This window comes from Pongo abelii, chromosome 2, assembly GCF_028885655.2.
Source record: "Pongo abelii isolate AG06213 chromosome 2, NHGRI_mPonAbe1-v2.0_pri, whole genome shotgun sequence".
Taxonomy (NCBI): Eukaryota; Metazoa; Chordata; class Mammalia; order Primates; family Hominidae; genus Pongo; species Pongo abelii.
In genome coordinates this window covers 207,830,149-207,847,931 of record NC_085928.1, presented here as the reverse complement: position 1 = coordinate 207,847,931, position 17,783 = coordinate 207,830,149, and the positions used below count along the sequence as shown (strand labels likewise).

General features: G+C 45.9%; 1 pseudogene; it reads left to right on the top strand.

The window, feature by feature from the left end:
- Positions 1-14,372: 14,372 nt before the first annotated feature.
- Positions 14,373-14,467, top strand: LOC112131280 (small nucleolar RNA U13; annotated as a pseudogene).
- The last annotated feature ends 3,316 nt before the right edge of the window (positions 14,468-17,783 follow it).

Genomic DNA, 17,783 nt, shown 5'->3' with positions numbered 1-17,783 from the left:
GCTAACATTTGTTGAGCATTTACTTTGTACCAGGCATTATTGCAAGTTATTTACATGTATCTACTATTTACTGCTCACCTTATTATCAACCCCATTTTACAGATGAAGAGACAGGTTTGGCGCGGCAATGCAGCTAGCAAACACCTGATGAGGGGGCAGAAATACTCGCTGAGCTCTTCACCAGCCCCTGTGGTATCTCCCCCAATTTCTTTAATAAAGTGATTCTCAAAGGGTGGCCTCCAGACTGTGGCATCGGCATCCCCTGGGAACTTCTGAAAGGGGTCCCCACCCCAGACCTCCTGGGCCAGATGTGCTAGGGTGGGAGCCAGCCCTCCAGGCGTCTCGGTTGTGTTTGCAGGCCTGAGAGCCGCTGCATCGTGCAGCTGGGGGGGTCTCTCGCGCTCCCTCCCAGCTCCCCTTGTTGCAGCTCCAGGTAGGCTCCTCCTTGGGCTCCAAATCTTGGGGTACTGGTTAAGCTCTGCAGCTGCCCTTATGTACCAAGAATAAAAATTCTTTGCTGTTGTGGACCCAGGTCCATGTCAGGCTGCAGGTCCCCAGAGCTGCCTGAACTCAATGGTGTCCCAAGACACCATCTGTGCGATGTCATGAACAAGTCTTTGTAACTCTGAGTTAACCCAGCCCAGCCCCACCTCGGGCTGGATCAGTTCATCTGCCATTCCAAGTTCTCTGGCCTCTTTCTTCTTACACGTGTCACAACCCTACCTGGAGCTCCCACTTCCCTCCCATTCTTTCTTCTCCATGTTTGACCCAGGCAGCCTCAAAGGGTCTCTGACATAGGCCCTGGAGCCACACTGGTGCTTCTCATTTCTATTGTGTTACTTTTTTTTTTTTTTTTTGTAGACTCAGAGCTAGAAGGGGCCTGAGAGATCATGCAGTTCAACCCCTTGATTTTACGGGAAAACCAAGGCTCAGGGAGGAGAAGGCATAGGTCCGTGTTCATCAGAGAGTTTGTGACAGAATGGTGTACAGCTCCACTCTGCAGTTCAGGATGCCACCTCTCTGGCACCCAAGAGCACTTTCATGTCACCAGCTCAGGACTCATCCCTACTGACTGTCCCGGGGACAAACAGGCACCAGACACTTCAGCTCCTATGGGTCAGTGTTAAAGATCAAACTCTGGACTAACCCACACTCATGGGCATTCCTCATGAGGAGTGAACAGAAATCTCAAACCAGTGAGGTGGAAAGGAGAGAGGACAGGGCTACCGGCTGGCTGGGAAAAGACCAGAGGATTTCTACAGCAACAATTGCTTTTGGATGGAAGCCAGCCCAGGCTTGGGCTGTCCATGGGGGAATGCTGAAGAGGTGTTTATGATGTTGATGGGGTTGAGGAAGAGAAAACTGAGGATCATAAGGAGAAGGACCTCTAACGAAAGGCGAGAATGACTGGGTTTGTTTTCTCCAAGGCCACAAAGGAGATAAAGACAGGCCCTTCCAGAATGTGCTGTGCTCCCTTAGCACAAGGTCCCCTTTCTCAAGGCGATGGGGGCAAAGGGACATCATGCCTCCAAGGTGAGTCTCAGACGAGGGCCTCTGCCTGCTCTGGACGATGGCTTAATAGAGGCTAAGCTAGTTTAATTAAATTGTGCCATATCCAGGTGCCCAGCATAATTTTCAAGTGATATGAACATCAGAACCCTTGTTTCTGGATAGGTTATCTAGAGATGCCTCCTGGCATTCACAGGCAGCCAGTTTCTTCCTGAGGAATTTCCACTAATCTCTTCTCCAGGAATAAATCTTGGTTCTTAAGGCAGTGTCAGTGAGTTCAAGGTGTAGCTTGACTCCAGCTTTCATATCACCAAGCAAAGTGCCCTAGCTGTAGGCAAAGGCTGGAGATTTGCAGAGCCTTTTCTGGGACCCTAAAACTAGGATGGTTGCAGTGGTCTGGAATCTCTGGATACTTCGCTGCTTCACGAACCCGAGGACTAGGTTTGAGGGGGGACGAGGTGGCACTGAGGGAGAACAGAAGCTCACGTCCTCGGGATAAGCCTTAGCTGCTCTCTGACCCACTTCTCCTTCCTCATCCACCCTTTCTTTCTGTGGCAGCCTCCCACCTCCTCTGCCATCCGTCTTCATGCCAAACACATTTAAACAATTTGGGGTGGAACCGTATTTGTTAGTTTCGGGCTCTGATTCTCCATGGGTGTGATCTTCAACCCAACAGAAAAGATAACGGTAAAATACCTCATTCAGATTTACTTCAAAATAATATGAAATGGGGAAGTGGGTGGGGTTACCATTGCAGCAGGCTTGGCTCTGAGTTGATAATTGCTAGAGCTGGGTGATGGTGTTATTCACAACAGCCAAAAGCTGGAAGCCACGTAAGTATCCGTCGACAGATGAACGGATAAACACAATGTGGTGTGCACAGTGGAACACTCTTTAGCCTTAGAGAGGAGGGAAATTCCAACACGTGCTGCAGCATGGACGCAACTCGAGGGCATTGCGCTAAGTGAAATACGCCAGTCACAAAAGGACAAATACTGTATGATTCCACTCACAGGAAGTAGTTAGAGTAGTCAAATTCCTGGAGACAGAAAGTAGAATGGTGGTTGCCAGGGGCTGGGGAGGGAGGAAGGGGGATGTGTTGTTTAATGGGTGTAGAGTTTCAGCTTTACAAGATAAAAATAGTTCTGGAGATGGTTGCAGAACAATGTGAGTGCAATTAACACTACTGAACCATATCCCTAAAATGGGTAAGATGGTATATTTTATATCTATTTTACCTCAATTAAAAATTTTAGGCCGGGTGCGGTGACTCACGACTGTAATCCCAGCACTTCGGGAGGACGAGGTGGGTGGATCACTTGAGACTAGGGGTTCAGGACCAGCCCGGCCAACATGGTGAAACCCCATCTCTTCTAAAAATACAAAAATTAGCCAGCTGTGATAGGCACCTGTAATCCCAGCTACTTGGGAGGCTGAGGCAGGAGAATCGCTGGAACCTGGGAGACAGAGGCTGCAGTGAGCCGAGAAGATCATGCCACTGCACTCCAGCCCAGGCGACACAGGGAGACTCTGTCTCAAAAAACAAACAAAACAACTCTGAGGTAGTGATTCAGGGACTACCTGACTCTAGAGATCGGAAAACCTGAATAGAATGTGAAGACACGGGGATTCTGGGACAGCAGCAGCTTAACGTGTCTGCCTTCCCTCCACATAACATGCCACTCCAGCCGCTACCCACCACCTCTTCCAAGCCACCTTGTTACTGGGGCCAGCACGTAGGCAAGAGCCTGAAGGAAATATGCTGAGTGGTGAAGCGGGGCTTCCTCCCCTATAAGAGAGCCTGGACGAGATTCTAAGGGAAGTACGGCTCGGGCCACATACACATACTTGTCTCCCCAGCCCCCAGAAAGCTAAGGAGGAACTGAACAGGTGAGCTGTGAGACCCAGGGGCAGCCCCTCTTGCTCAATAGGGAATGCCTACTGGTCTGCTTGCTCTTACCTGGACCTCCAAGGACCAACAGCACCGAGGCCCCTCCACAACCTGTGGTTTTCTAGCTGCTGAGTCACGGGGTCAGGCAAAGAAAGGAAACAACATACCAAGGAGGCCGAAGGCACAAAGGGAGGAATGCACCAAAATTCCAGAACAGGCTTCCGCAGAGCTTCCAGGGAGACAGAGCACAGTGCAACAACAACAGCAGAACTACCAAAATTCCAGAACAGGCTTCCAGGGAGACAGAGCACAGTGCAACAACAACAACAGAACTACCAAAATTCCAGAACAGGCTTCCGCCGAGCTTCCAGGGAGACAGAGCACAGTGCAACAACAACAGCAGCAGAATAACTACCAAAATTCCAGAACGGGCTTCCAGGGAAACAGAGCACAGTGTAACGACAACAGCAGCAGAAGAACTACCCAAATTCCAGAATGGGTTTCCAGGGAGACAGAGCACAGTGCAACAACAACAACAGCAGAAGAACTACCAAAATTCCAGAATGGGCTTCCGCAGAGCTTCCAGGGAGACAGAGCACAGTGCAGCAACAGCAGCAGCAGAACTACCAAAATTCCAGAATGGGCTTCCAGGGAGACAGAGCACAGTGCAACAACAATAGCAGCAGCAGAACTACCAAAATTCCAGAACGGGCTTCCAGGGAGACAGAGCACAGTGTAACAACAACAACAGCAGAACTACCAAAATTCCAGAATGGGCTTCCGCAGAGCTTCCAGGGAGACAGAGCGCAGTGCAACAACAACAACAGCAGAAGAACTCAAGGAAAATGGCCTGAAACTTCAAAACATTCTTTTTTTTTTTTATTTTTTTTGAGACGGAGTCTCACTCTGTTTCCCAGGCTGGAGTGCAGTGGCTCGCTCTCGGCTCACTGCAGCCTCCGCCTCCTGGGTTCAAGTGATTCTCCTGCCTCAGCCTCCTGAGTAGCTGGTATTACGGCTTGTGCCACCACACCTGGTTGATTTTGTATCTTTAGTAGAGATGGGTTTTCACCATGTTGGCCAGGCTGGTCTTGAACTCCTGACCTCAAGTGATCCACCTGCCTCGGCCTCCCAAAGTGCTGGGATTACAGGCGTGAGCCACCGTGCCCGGCCAAAACATTCTTATTTAACCAAAAAGTGAAACGGATAATTTAAGTGGAAAGAGAGCCAGAGATGAGGCTTGAATTCGTGGCTTGACTAATGAATGTGAGGAATACTGCAAACCACAGAGCAAAATGCAGACGGGTAGAAACTGTCAGGGAAAATGGGAGCCATTTGCAGGGCAGATTTAGGAGACCTAACAGGGGACCAATAACTGAATTGCAGAGGACAACAGGGACAAAATGACAGCGGCCTAACAGATACAGACTCCTGGGTTATAAAGACTGCAGCCTTGGAATTCTGTACCTAGCCAAGCCATCATTCACCCACAGGAGTGAAACACACACATACGCACACACACACACACATATGCAAGGATTCAAAAATTACATCACTCACATGCACTCTCTAAAGAAAAGAGTTTTAAAGACCTCAACCAAAATAAGCCCGGTGCAGTGGCTCACGCCTTGTAATCCCAGGACTTTGGGAGGCCAAGGCGGGTGGATCACTTAGGTCATCTCAGAAAAAAAGGAAAAAAAGACTTCAACCAAAATCCAATGAATTCTAACAGAGAAGAAAAGAGGAAACAGAACTGAATGATAAATCATGCTTAACTATATATGTGTATATATACATACATATTTAACCATATATACCCATATATGTGTGTGTATATATGTATTTATGTATGTATTGATATATACATATGTATTATTAAATATAAATGGATAATGACAGACTGTCTGGAAATGTGTAACACTGAACAAGGATTTTTTTTTAATTATTATTATTATTATACTTTAGGTTTTATGGTACATGTGCACAATGTGCAGGTAAGTTACATAAGTATACATGTGCCATGCTTAAAATAGAAGTCAAATACTGCAAAGGAAATTCTCAACCTCCCGAGTAGCTGGGATTACAGGCATGCGCCACCACACCTGGCTGATTTTGTATTTTTAGTAGAGATGGGATTTAGAAAGAAAAGTGCTAAGCAGTTTCAGCTGCACCTAGAAGCTGGCGACAGGGCATGGGGAGTAAAAGCATCCCATAGACTAATTGGGGTGACAGGAAGAAAATTGGGAAAGTAACGGTATTCTGAATATCTCATCGGTGGAGGAAAGAAGCACCTGAAGGGGAGGAATAGTCAGAGAATAGGGTGTCTAAGTGGAGAAATCATATCTCGTATCCCTAGAATACTAAAGAAATACAGTTTGATTATGAACACCAGGAAAGGAAAGTGATATAACCATTCACGGAATGAAAATGTCCACATTAATAAGGGTGGAAAGCAACCTGAGCAAGCCACTAAAATTAAGAAAAAAAATCATTAGAAACATAAGCTGGAAGGAATAAAATGAAATACAACAGTTGTACACTAAATGTGAATGGACTGAATTCTCTCTTTAAAACACAGAATATAGACTGGGCTAAAAAACCAAAAATCTATCTTTTTTTTCTGAGACGGAGTCTCATGCTGTCGCCCAGGCTGGAACGCCCAGGCTGCCACCACGCAGCACAGCCACAAAAATCTATCTTAATCCTGTTTATAAGAAGCAGACTTTAAATGGACAAGGAAAGTTTAAAGTCCAGGAATAGATCCATGTAGATGGGAAATTTTACTACATGGTAAGAGTGCCATTTCACATTATTGGGAAATAGATGAGTATTTCCACAAAGAATGCTGGGACAATCAGATATTCATTTGGAAAAAAGCAAATTTGGATTAAAAAGAAATCACCTGGGCCAGACGTGGTGTCTCACGCCTGTAATCCCAGCACTTTGGGAGAACGAGGCAGGTGGATCACCTGAGATCAGGAGTTCTAGACCAGCCTGGCCAACATGGTGAAACCCCATCTCTACTAAAAATACAAAAGTTAGCCTGGCATGGTGACGCACGCCTGTAATCCCAGCTACTCAGGAGGCTGAGACAAGAGAATCACTTGAACCCAGGAGGTGGAGGTTGCAGTGAGCCCAGGTGGCGCCACTGCACTCCAGCCTGGGTGACAGAGCGAGACTCCAGCTCTAAAAAAATAAAAATAAAAATAAAGAAATCACATGAAGCAAAATAGACACACTCAAGAAAATTAAAAGACAAGCAACAGATTCAGAGAAAATGTTTCCCACATATATTTATTAATAATAGACAAAGAAGTAATAGCTATAATGTGTAAAGATACCCTACAAATCAATAAGAAAAAGGCAAGCTACCAAATATAGCAATGGGCAAATAATATGTACCTTTCACAGAAGAGAAAAGCCAAATGGCCAACAAACCCATAAAACGATGTTCAACCTCACTTGGAATAAATGGGGAAAAGCACATTAAGGCAATGCCTTTTTTCTCTCATTGGATCGACAAAAATGTTAAAGATTTATAATATCGAGTGATGGCAAGGGTTTGGGGGAGTATAAATACAATCTCTCTAGAAGTCAATTTGACATCTAATATAATTGTTTTGCTTAAATCTAATACAACCTTAAATGTGCCTTTCTTTTGACTCAGAAGTTCTACTTCTTCTCTTTATTCTAGAAGAAGGCATGTGCAAGAAGCAATGTGCAGGATGCTTAGTGCAGCATTGCTGTAAGAAAACACTGGAAAAGCCGGGCGCGGTGGCTCACGCCTGTAATCCCAGCACTTTGGGAGGCCAAGCTGGATGGATCACAAGGTCAGGAGATCAAGATCATCCTGGCCAACACGGTGAAACCCCGTTTCTACAAAAAAATACAAAAATGAGCTGGCATGGTGGTGCGTGCCTGTAATCCCAGCTATTCGGGGAGGCTGAGGCAGGATTACTTGCACCAGGGAGTTGGCGGTTGCAGTGAGCTGAGATCGCTCCACTGCACTCCAGCCTGGCGACAGAGCAAGACTCCATCTAATAAAAAAAAAAATAGAAAAGAAAAGGCAAGACTGGAAAAAGCTAATGTCCACCAATAAAGAAGTGGTTAAATAAATCTTGACACATACAAACGATGGTATCTTGCAGCTGTTAGAATCAGATACAATATATCTAATACATAGAAAGATAAAAAAGATATCTTTGACATATTGTACAGGGAAAGAATCAAGCTGCAGAATAATTTATACCATATACCACTTTTGTAAAAAACAAACTAACAAACCCACAAAACTATATTATACCTGAATTTTATAGGTATGTAAATGGGGAGAGGATTGGGATTGGGGCTAAGCAAAAGGAACTTTAGCTTTATTTATATTGTCTGAGTGTTTTGCAGTAAGAATGTAATCATGAATTATATATGTGGAAATAAAATGTATGTTTAACCCATAGCAAGAAGAAAGACCTTCATGCTTTGAAGAGCAAATGCATTCATTCACAGTCAGGTGTTAAATACCCACTGTAGGCCAGTTGCTGTTGGAGAGAAAAAAATGAATGCTGCCAGCTGCGTCCTGGAGGCTCTCTCTGTCTAGTAGAGGAGACAAGACTTGTAAACCAGTAAGTGAAATATGTCAGCAAAATATGATCTGCGCCATAGGAGGCATACAAACAAATGCTGTGGAACTTGTGAGAGATTAGTTCCTGGGGAGAAAAAAGGGTAGGAGAAAGAAGCAAGAAAGCCTTCATAGACAAAGCAGCGTGTGAGTTTGTGTGTGTGTGTGTGGTGTGTGTGTGTGTGTGTGGGTGTGCGTGTGTGTGTGGTGTGTATGTGCAGTGTCATGTGCAGTATGTAGTGTGTGTAGTGTGGTGTGTGTATACAGTGTATATGTGGTATGTGCACATATGCATGTGATCTGTGTGTTGTATGCTGTGTGCATGCGTGTGTGGTGTGTGTGCAGTGTATATGTGGCATGTGCACATGTGTATGTGGTCTCTGTGTTGTGTGTGGTGTGTGCATGTGTGTGGTTTGTGTACAGTGTATATGTGACATGTGCACATGTGTATGTGGTCTGTGTGTTGTGTGTGGTGTGTGTGCAGTGTTCATGTGACATGTGCACATGTGTATGTGGTCATGTGTTGTGTGTGGTGTGTGTGCAGTGTTCATGTGACATGTGCACATGTGTATGTGGTCATGTGTTGTGTGTGGTGTGTGTACAGTGTTCATGTGACGTGCACATGTGTATGTGGTCGTGTGTTGTGTGTGGTGTGTGTGCAGTGTATATGTGACATGTGCATGTGTGTATGCCTGTGTTCCCACATACACATGTGGGCAGAGGCTGAAAGGAAGTGGCTGAAAGAAAGCCCTCAGTGGGGCACATGTGAACAGCACAGATGAGGTGAATTTGGGCACGTGGGTGAACAGTGAGCACATGGGTTTGACTAGCCTGATCGGGGAGGGTGGGTTGGAGACACAAGTGAGTGACAAAAGTGGAAAGACATGCCGAGGTAAAAGTGCTCATTCATTGAGTGAGCATTTCCTGGGTGCCAATTGTGCCCCAGGCCCTGTCTCCTCCTCGAGAACTTCACTGTCTAATGGGGAGCAGGGAGAAGTTGTTTGGGGGTAAATATATAATTTTATATTTTAAAATAACAGCAATACCACATGCATGCCTGACTACAGAATAAAAATGGCCAGGCTGAGAGGTTTGGATTTCATTTCTGAGGTGACAGGGAGCCCCAGAAGGTGTTTGAGCGGAGAAGTGACACGCTCTGTTTTAGGAATCTCACCATGGCACTGTGAGTGGGGTGGATTCTCAAGGCAGGGAGCTGAACAGGGTGGCTGCAACAGGTCTAGCCAGAGGAGGTTGAGAAAATGGTCTGGCCAGGAGGTAATAGGAGCCTACGTAGGGGAGTGAAGAGGAGAGAGAATGGGAAACAACAGATCTGAGCACTATTGTAACGGGAAGATCGTCAGGATTTGGTGAGTTTGGTCTTGAATATATTGTCTTTGAAGTATTTTTGGAACACCCGAGCAGGGGTGCGTCACAGGAAGTTGGATAAAAGGATCCGAGGAAGGCCAGCTGGCTGGAGATAATGGCAGATCCAGGAGTCCTGGCTTGTGGTGGAGGACAAAGTGCGTGAGAGATCAGTCAAGGAGAACGTTGATGGGATGAGAAGAGGAAAGAAGGTCACTCTGGAGTCTCTCAGGATCCAACAGAACAGGAACAGACCTAGGGAAAGAGGCCAGGATTTCATTTCCCCAGGACAGTCACAGAAGAGTCAACAGAGGATTCGGTTCTGGCACCTCCACCCCAAACTTGGGCTCCTATCTTCCAAGGGCAGGAGGGCCCTCTGATTCTGTTTGTGCAGCTGGCACTGGCCACGCAGAGCTGCCTCTGGGAGTTGACTGGGTGAGGCAGAAACAAGAAGACAGGGTCTCAACTACAGCGTGGAGGTGGGTGAATGCACCTGGACACTCAGGATATCAGGGCTTCTAACAGCATCAACGGACTCATGGCAGCCTCTGACTGGCTTAGGGTGGTCATGTCCACGGTGGTGGTGCTCTGCCCCTTTGCCTTCACGGTGTTTTTTGCTGGCTTCTTCCCAATAGTTTCCTTTGAGACGCAAATTCTCCAGGCCACAGAAGAGGACAGAAGGAGCAGACACGTCCTCCGGCCTGTGCGTGAACGCAGGACTTTGGTTCACCCGTGGTGAGAAGCAGGCATCTTGTACAACCCTGGATTAAAGGCTCCTTCAATATAGATTTTTGTCTTTATGTCACTCAGATGTCATTTTTCCATAAATAAAGGGCAAGCTGAGTGTAGCCTTCAAGGACTCTACGATTTGGCTCCATATTGCTGAGCTGTGCCTGTTAGCTTCAATGTGTGCCTCCTGATCCACCCTCCACCCTCTGCCATCCTGCCCTCCACCCGAGAGGCTGACCTAGAGCGGCTCCCTGGCTTCTGCTGGGCTCAGCCAAAGGGAAGCTCTAGGACACCTGAGGAAGTGAGGACTGTGAGGCTGCGGGATCTCAGTGTGGATCCTGGTTTTATGGACTAAGCTTGCAGCGTTACCAGCCCACAATTACGAACAAAATGTTAGATACGAAAGCGAATCTCTATTTAGAGTGAGAAAAGAAATAGTGACAAATCACACTTTTTAAAAAGCTTACAAACAACACAGATATCACAAAATGTAGAAAAATAACGATATTTTTCTTAATTGCCTAGAAAACTCTACAATACCCTTTTCCCATATCTTCCTGCTGCATATACTTTACATCTCATACAACTGTGTAATATAATTTCCCACAGAAAGAATGGAAATGTAACGCAGTCTTCAGTAGGCTTGGTTGAAATTTTATTTTATTTTATTTTATTTTATTTTTTGAGATGGAGTCTTGCTCTGTCACCCAGGCTGGAGTGCAGTGGTGCAATCTCAGCTCACTGCAACCTCTGTTGCAATTCTCCTGTTTCAGCCTCCCGAGTAGTGAGGATTACAGGCATCCGCCACCACACCCAGCTAATTTTCGTATTTTTAGTAGAGATGGGGGTTTGCCATGTTGGCCAGGCTGGTCTTGAACTCCTGACCTCAGGTGATCCACCTGCCTCAGCCTCCCAAAGTGCTGGGATTACAGGAGTGAGCCACCGTGCCCGGCCTGAAATTTTATTTTTTATCATTGATCATCTAGAACTGTTTCAGTTTCACCATTCATTGTAACATCATGTGGAATTTTGAGATTATTGTCAAATGATAGAATGTCAAATGATGGAACATTATCATTTTCTTCCGTATATCACTAAGATTTCGGACATTTCAAATTTCCTGGTGCAGGAAGTAATCTTAATTACTCTTTGAGCTGATGACACTTATAAGTCAGTTTGTCTTTGGTGTTCCCATTGCAGTGATGTATCATGAGAGGTCAGTTTGTCTTTGGTGTTCCCATTGTAGTGATGTGTTATGAGAAGTCCATTTGTCTTTGGTGTCCCCATTGCAGTGATGTATCATGAGAAGTCAGTTTGTCTTTGGTGTCCCCATTGTAGTGATGTATCATGAGAAGTCCATTTGTCTTTGGTGTCCCCATTGCAGTGATGTATCATGAGAAGTCAGTTTGTCTTTGGTGTCCCCATTGTAGTGATGTATTATGAGAAGTCCGTTTGTCTTTGGTGTCCCCATTTGCAGTGATGTATTATGAGAAGTCAGTTTGTCTTTGGTGTCCCCATTGTAGTGATGTATCGTGAGAAGTCAGTTTGTCTTTGGTGTCCCCATTGTAGTGATGTATCACGAGACCTACGTTATCATCTGTGGAGGGAGCTGTGGCCACCGCACAGATCCCCTCTTCAGGTCAACACAGCCATCCTTCAGCTGCTGGGGATGTCAGATTGGCTGAGGCCACATTTCTGATCAGCTTCTCCCAATCCTGCCATCCTCACTTCCTCACACGTATGTCTCCTGGGAGCACTCCACGGTAAGCCTCCGGCCCACAACTCTCCATTTCATGGTCAGCCTCCAGGGAACCCAATCTAAGACAGCTTCAAAGATGTCAGCATTTTTTATCAAAGTAGCAAGAAATGTAAAGCTTTTCCTAGTGAGTTAATATGCTTTACTTCCCTTTAACAATAAGATTACCAACTGGTCTGAGGGCCTTTATTTCTACCTGCATTTTCTTTCTTCTTCTTAAAAAATTACTACCTTTGGTATGATCTGAAATGTTATGCTTATAGGCTACAAACACAGACATTTAAGAATTTCTGAAGGGTGAGATTCCATTTTAAGAGAAAATAGTATGGTGTATTTAGAGTTGCATGTACATTATGTTTCTGACCAAGAGAACTGAATTCTCCACTTAAAATTGTACGTCTGATGATGGGAAGAATTTTCCATAGGCTATCTTCTGGTTCCATACCTTACAAACCTCTGTTCTCTTCCACTAACCACATACGTATTGCAATATGACCTGTCATTACCTTCAAGTCATGACACCAGGTGAGTTGGAGGTGAGAGTATTCCTGAAAGCCACTTTGACATCAGGACAGCTAGCAATGAATTAAGTATATTCAGAAGTGACTGTGGGCTGGGTGCAGTGGCTCATGCCTATAATCCCAACACTTTGGGAGGCCAAGGTGGGCAGATCACTTGAGGTCAGGAGTTCGAGACCAGCCTGGACAACACGGTAAAACCTCGTCTCTACTAAAAATACAAGAATTAGCTGGCTGTGGTGGCGCACACCTGTAATCCCAGCTACTCGGGAGGCTGAGGCAAGAGAATCACTTGAACCCGGGAGGTGGAGGTTGCAGTGAGCCGAGATTGCACCATTGCACTCCAGCCTGGGTGACAGAGTGAGACTCCATCCTAAAGAAAAAAAAAAGAAGTGGCTGTGAGCAACTTACATATACCCAACCAAACCAAAACCCATCTCCCCCTTAACCAGATCCTAAAAATGCCCGCAACCACTCCAAAGCCACCGAACCATGAGATATGTATAGTGGAGGGAACCTGGGATTGAAATTATCTTACTTTTGCAAAATTTACAAAATGTGTGACATATGAATACATCGCTAGAACTCCTCTCGGCTTTGGAAGTCACCTGTGCAAGCGTGGGATCCTGAAGCTTAAACTTCCACAGCGTCACTACAAATCCAGCTCTGCCTGGGTCTGTCCCTGCAAGGCTGCCTCCCGCTTGCTGTGCTCTTGGACTGAAGTCCTCTGTTACTTCTAAGTCAAGTTGCTCTGCAGGACTCTCTGTTCTGGTCTTTGTCTCTTTCTGCCTAGAGGTGATAACACCTTGGCTCTTACTAAGACCAGTTAACTGCACTGTTCTTTGTGGTTTCCCTATGATCACACCTTTGCAAATAAACTATCCCGGAACTAACCCATTTGAATTGTGTCCTCTGTTTGCTGTTGGGACTCTGACCAGTCATCACTCACTCTTCCCCAACAAACACCCCTATTTCCCTCAAGCTGCCCCTAACTCTCTCCCTTCCTCACCCCAACCCCAGCTTACACCATCTGCCTCCCCGAAATGTCCTAAGCAAACCCTGCCCATTCTTCCAGGCCCAGCTGATCCCGTCCTCCTCCCCAACCAGAGTGGTGCTCAGGAAGCCCTGCCGGGTCAATGCACGTTTGAACATTATCTGGGCAATGTCTGCCTGCAGAAGCTCCAGGGAAGGAGGAGGGGTTCCTGAAGATAGCGATTTCATAATTAGGCCTCAGAGAAAGAGGCTCTTGGCGGCATCTTTCCTGGAGACCAGAATCACCGCTTACCCCACCATGGAGGGAGACCCTGTCAAAATGAAGGAGGTTCCTTCCCTCTGCTGGGTGAGGGGCTGGGATTCCCTCTGTCTGTGAGTATGGGAGTGATTAAAAGGGAGGCTGGCTGAGTGCCTTACACAAATCATTTCCAGCCACCCACACCCAAGGGACACTGCAGGAATGCAGGGCAGAGCACAGACGCATCCTCCCTGCTGGGCCTGGCTCAGAAGAGAAAGTCATGTCAGATCCAGGGAAGGGAGCTTCTGGGAGAACAGTGGGCAGAACAGCAGTAATCCCAGGCGAGCAGAGTCCAGGGCTCCTCCTCTGAGGCTCCATGAAGTAACTCAGGCAGGAAGACATGGGAAACAGTCTCTGCCCAGGTTAATGGGAGCAAGTCATGGCCACCTCCCAGAAAAGGAGACTGGGAAAAGAGTAGGACCCAGGCCTTTTCTTCCACAGGGCAGAGCAGTCTGGGGAGGCTTTGCTGCTGCTCAGGCAGGAGACGGCCATGAGGCCATGCGTATTCCTGCGGTGAAAAAAATGGAGGCCCAATTTTGGCCACGGAGGAGAGTCCTGTCACAGAGAGTGCAGGGACTCTGCCTAGCATCTGAGGCACTTCGGGAAAAGCAGAATGGAGCATGGGACCCAGCTCTCCGCCCTGACTTTCTGAGCCTTGAGCCCCAAAATGTAGGTACTTTCAAACAAGAAAAGCACCAAGAAAGAGTCTTTTGTAGTTTGTAAGTGTGATGATTCGGTTTTGAGAGGTGCCTCCCTCAAACCTTGTAGACATCATCATCGGCACATTACCTGCCTGATGTGAAAAAGAGAAAGAAAAAAAGGTAGCAAATATCTGGGGATTTTCTTTCACTGGTTACTTTTAAATGCTTTAAAATTAAGAGACATTTTTATCCCCTTTATAAAACTAGAAAGATATGCCAGTTTAAAGGTAAGGAAGTGGGCTGGCATGGTGGCTCATGCCTGTAATCCTAGCACTTTGGGAGGCCAAGGCAGGTGGATCACCTGAGGTCAGGAGTTCAAGACCAGCCTGGCCAATATGGCGAAACCCCGTCTCTACTAAAAATACAAAAATTAGCCAGATGTGGGGGCATGTGCCTGTAATCCCAGCTACTCAGAAGGCTGAGGCAGGAGAATCACTTGAACCCAGGAGGCAGAGGTTGTGGTGAGCCAAGATTGCACCACTGCACTCCAGCCTGGGTGGCAGAATGAGACTCTCTCAGAAATGAAAAACAAAAATAAAAAAAATTAAAAAATAAAGGTAAGGAAGTGACTGATCACCTCTCGGTTCACACGTGAGTGTATGGGCGTGGCAATGGCGATGGCGGTCATCGTCAGTAGAACATGTGTGGAGATATAGATATAAATGTAGCTGTAGATAGAGATATAGATATATGTCACAGTCAATGGAACTTAATATTAAACATTCGTGGAAAGAGCTGTCTGTGCTGACCACAGGCAGCTGATCTGTGACCTAGACCAGCCTCTACTGCTAAAATTATTGTGACCTTAAGCAAGTCAGTTTCCTATTCTGAGCCTAAGTGTTCTCATCTATAAATGAGGTAATTGGACTAGATGATATTACTATTGTTTCTGCCGGGCGCGGTGGCTCACGCCTGTAATCCCAGCACTTCGGCAGGCTGAGGCAGGCAGATCACAAGGTCAGGAGTTTGAGACCAGCCTGACCAGTATGGTGAAACCCCATCTCTACTAAAAATACAAAAATTAGCCAGACGTGGTGGTGGGTGCCTATAATCCCAGCTACTGGGGAGGCTGAGGCAGAAGAATCGTTTGAACCTGGGAGGTAGAGGTTGCAGTGAGCCAAGATCGCGCCACTGCACTCCAGCCTGGGCGACAGAGCGAGACTCCATCTCAAAAAAAAAAAAAAAAAAAAAAAAAATCGATGTTTCTAGTAAAACCAATTGTAGCCCATTAAAAGAGTAAATAGTTTTTAGTGCTCCCATTAGGTAAGTGTATTCTGCTTTGTGCGGCTCAGTAAGAAAGCCAGGAGCCATAATACTTGGGTTCCCATGTTGACGCTGCCTGTTTCCATCTGATGAGCTTGGATAAGACAGCATGTCTCTCTGAGCCTCAGTTTCAGGAAAGGATCCATGACTTCTCCAAAGCTCATGTGCTCCAATCTGGTCTCCCATTCCCCAGAGAAAGGCTTTGTGGTGCAAAAACCAAAATGTCTCGGGTCTCATTTGTCACTTCCAGCTAAGGAGACAGGCATTTCTGAGCCTTCTCCCTTAGGCACCCTATCACAAATAATAAACATTAGTCCATCCTATATCCTGACTTAAGAGGCACCTCAAAATGTAATCCCCTGGGGCTTAATGGAGCACAAATGCACAGCAGATGACAGCATCTTGGGGTTTTCCGCATGTAAGCGGAAACCTTCTTAAACTGAGTCACGGTCCCTGACCGCATTCTCCTCTTGGAGGGCCAAAGCTGGCCAGACTAGTTATGGGACCATTTGGGAGAGGAGACCCATTTCCTTCTGGCAGTTTTCCATGATCTTGAATTCTAGAACCAAAAAGAGCACCCCACTGAGCCTCAATTCCTCGGATTGGGTAAAGCCACCCTTCCTGCTAATTGATCGGTAACAGAACATGACACATAACTTCCGTAAACACAGGAGCTGGAAAGAGGGGTGTTTCCACGAGGCAACAGGTGGAATAGGTAAGTACGAAGGCCCTCAAAGCATTGGCTTTGGATCAGGCAAACCCAGATTTGATTCTGGATGGACTACTTTCTAGCTGTGTGAGCTTGAGTAAGTTACTTAACCTTTCTGAACCTCAGTTTCCCCCTCTGTAAATATCTACTTCCCAGCACAATCATGAGGTATAGACATACTATCTAAAGAGCAGTAGTCTCAGTGCAGGGGCTTGCATGTACCTGGGGCTCAATAAATTCTAGCTCCACCTCCCTTCTCCTTCCTTTCACAAAATAATATTAGAAACGTGACAAGTTGATGACTGTTAGCTTGGCAGCATCATGAACCCATCATATCAGGCCTGTACCTAACTCTTCAGGTTACTATTATCCCCTAACCTCTTATCTTCTCTGATCTATGACAAATCACACCCTACACTCTGCCATTGTGTGTGCAATTCTTTGCCTAGACTGCCCTGCCCAATCTCCACATGGCCAAGTATTTCTCATTTTTCGAGGCCCAGTTCATCTCTTTCTGTCTCCCCATTACCCTCAATACTGGCAGCAAGGCCCTGTTCAAATGCCATGTTATGTGGGAAGCACTCCCTGACTTCTAACTGGAAGTAAACGCTGCCACTTCTAAGTGAACACAGAGATTTTGCTGTGTGTCTCATCATTTTTCCCTTCTATAATAAAGAAGTAAGAATATCAGCCCCTATCTCTCCACCAGCTGACTAGAATGCTCTTTGAGAAGAATCAACATTGCCCATGCATCATCCTGGAAACCCTCAGGAGAAAATTCTGAACAGAGCAGAAACCCAGCAAATACTATTGACTGAATAAATGAAGGGAGATTAATATATTTGGAGATGCTGAGAAACTGTACTCTTCAGACAGGGAGTAGAAGGGAAAGAGAAGTTAGTTACACTGTCTGCATACCTATTGTGTGAGATAGATATCGCAGTTCCTAGTTACAGAGGAAGAAAATGAAGCTCGTAGAAGCTAAGTAATGATGTTACACAACCATTAATGGGCACAGCTACGTGCTGGGCACTGTTCCCAGAGAGCTGGGCACGTGTCATTTCATTTAATACTCACAACAACCCGTATGAAGCAGTCTGATTCTCATTTTGTAGATGAAGAAGCTGAGGCTAGAAGAAATTAAGTAGGTAACCCAAGTTTACAAAGTTCATGGAGTGAGGGCTGTCAATTTATACCCAGCCTATCAGATGTGGATAATTGGTGAGTACTTCGTCTTCTTTAACTGATCATTTTGTCCTCTAGAATCCCAAATCCCACTGAAGAGCAGGAAACAAACAAAAACTTGTCGAGTCAAAGATCTCATGTTTTTTGCGGGGGAAAGGAGGTAAAAGAATTTCTGTTTCTGTTTTTGTTTTTTCCATTGTCTATTTCTTTTGAAGAGTGCTGTGTTCCAATAATTCAAGGCTCAAACTTCCTTCCAG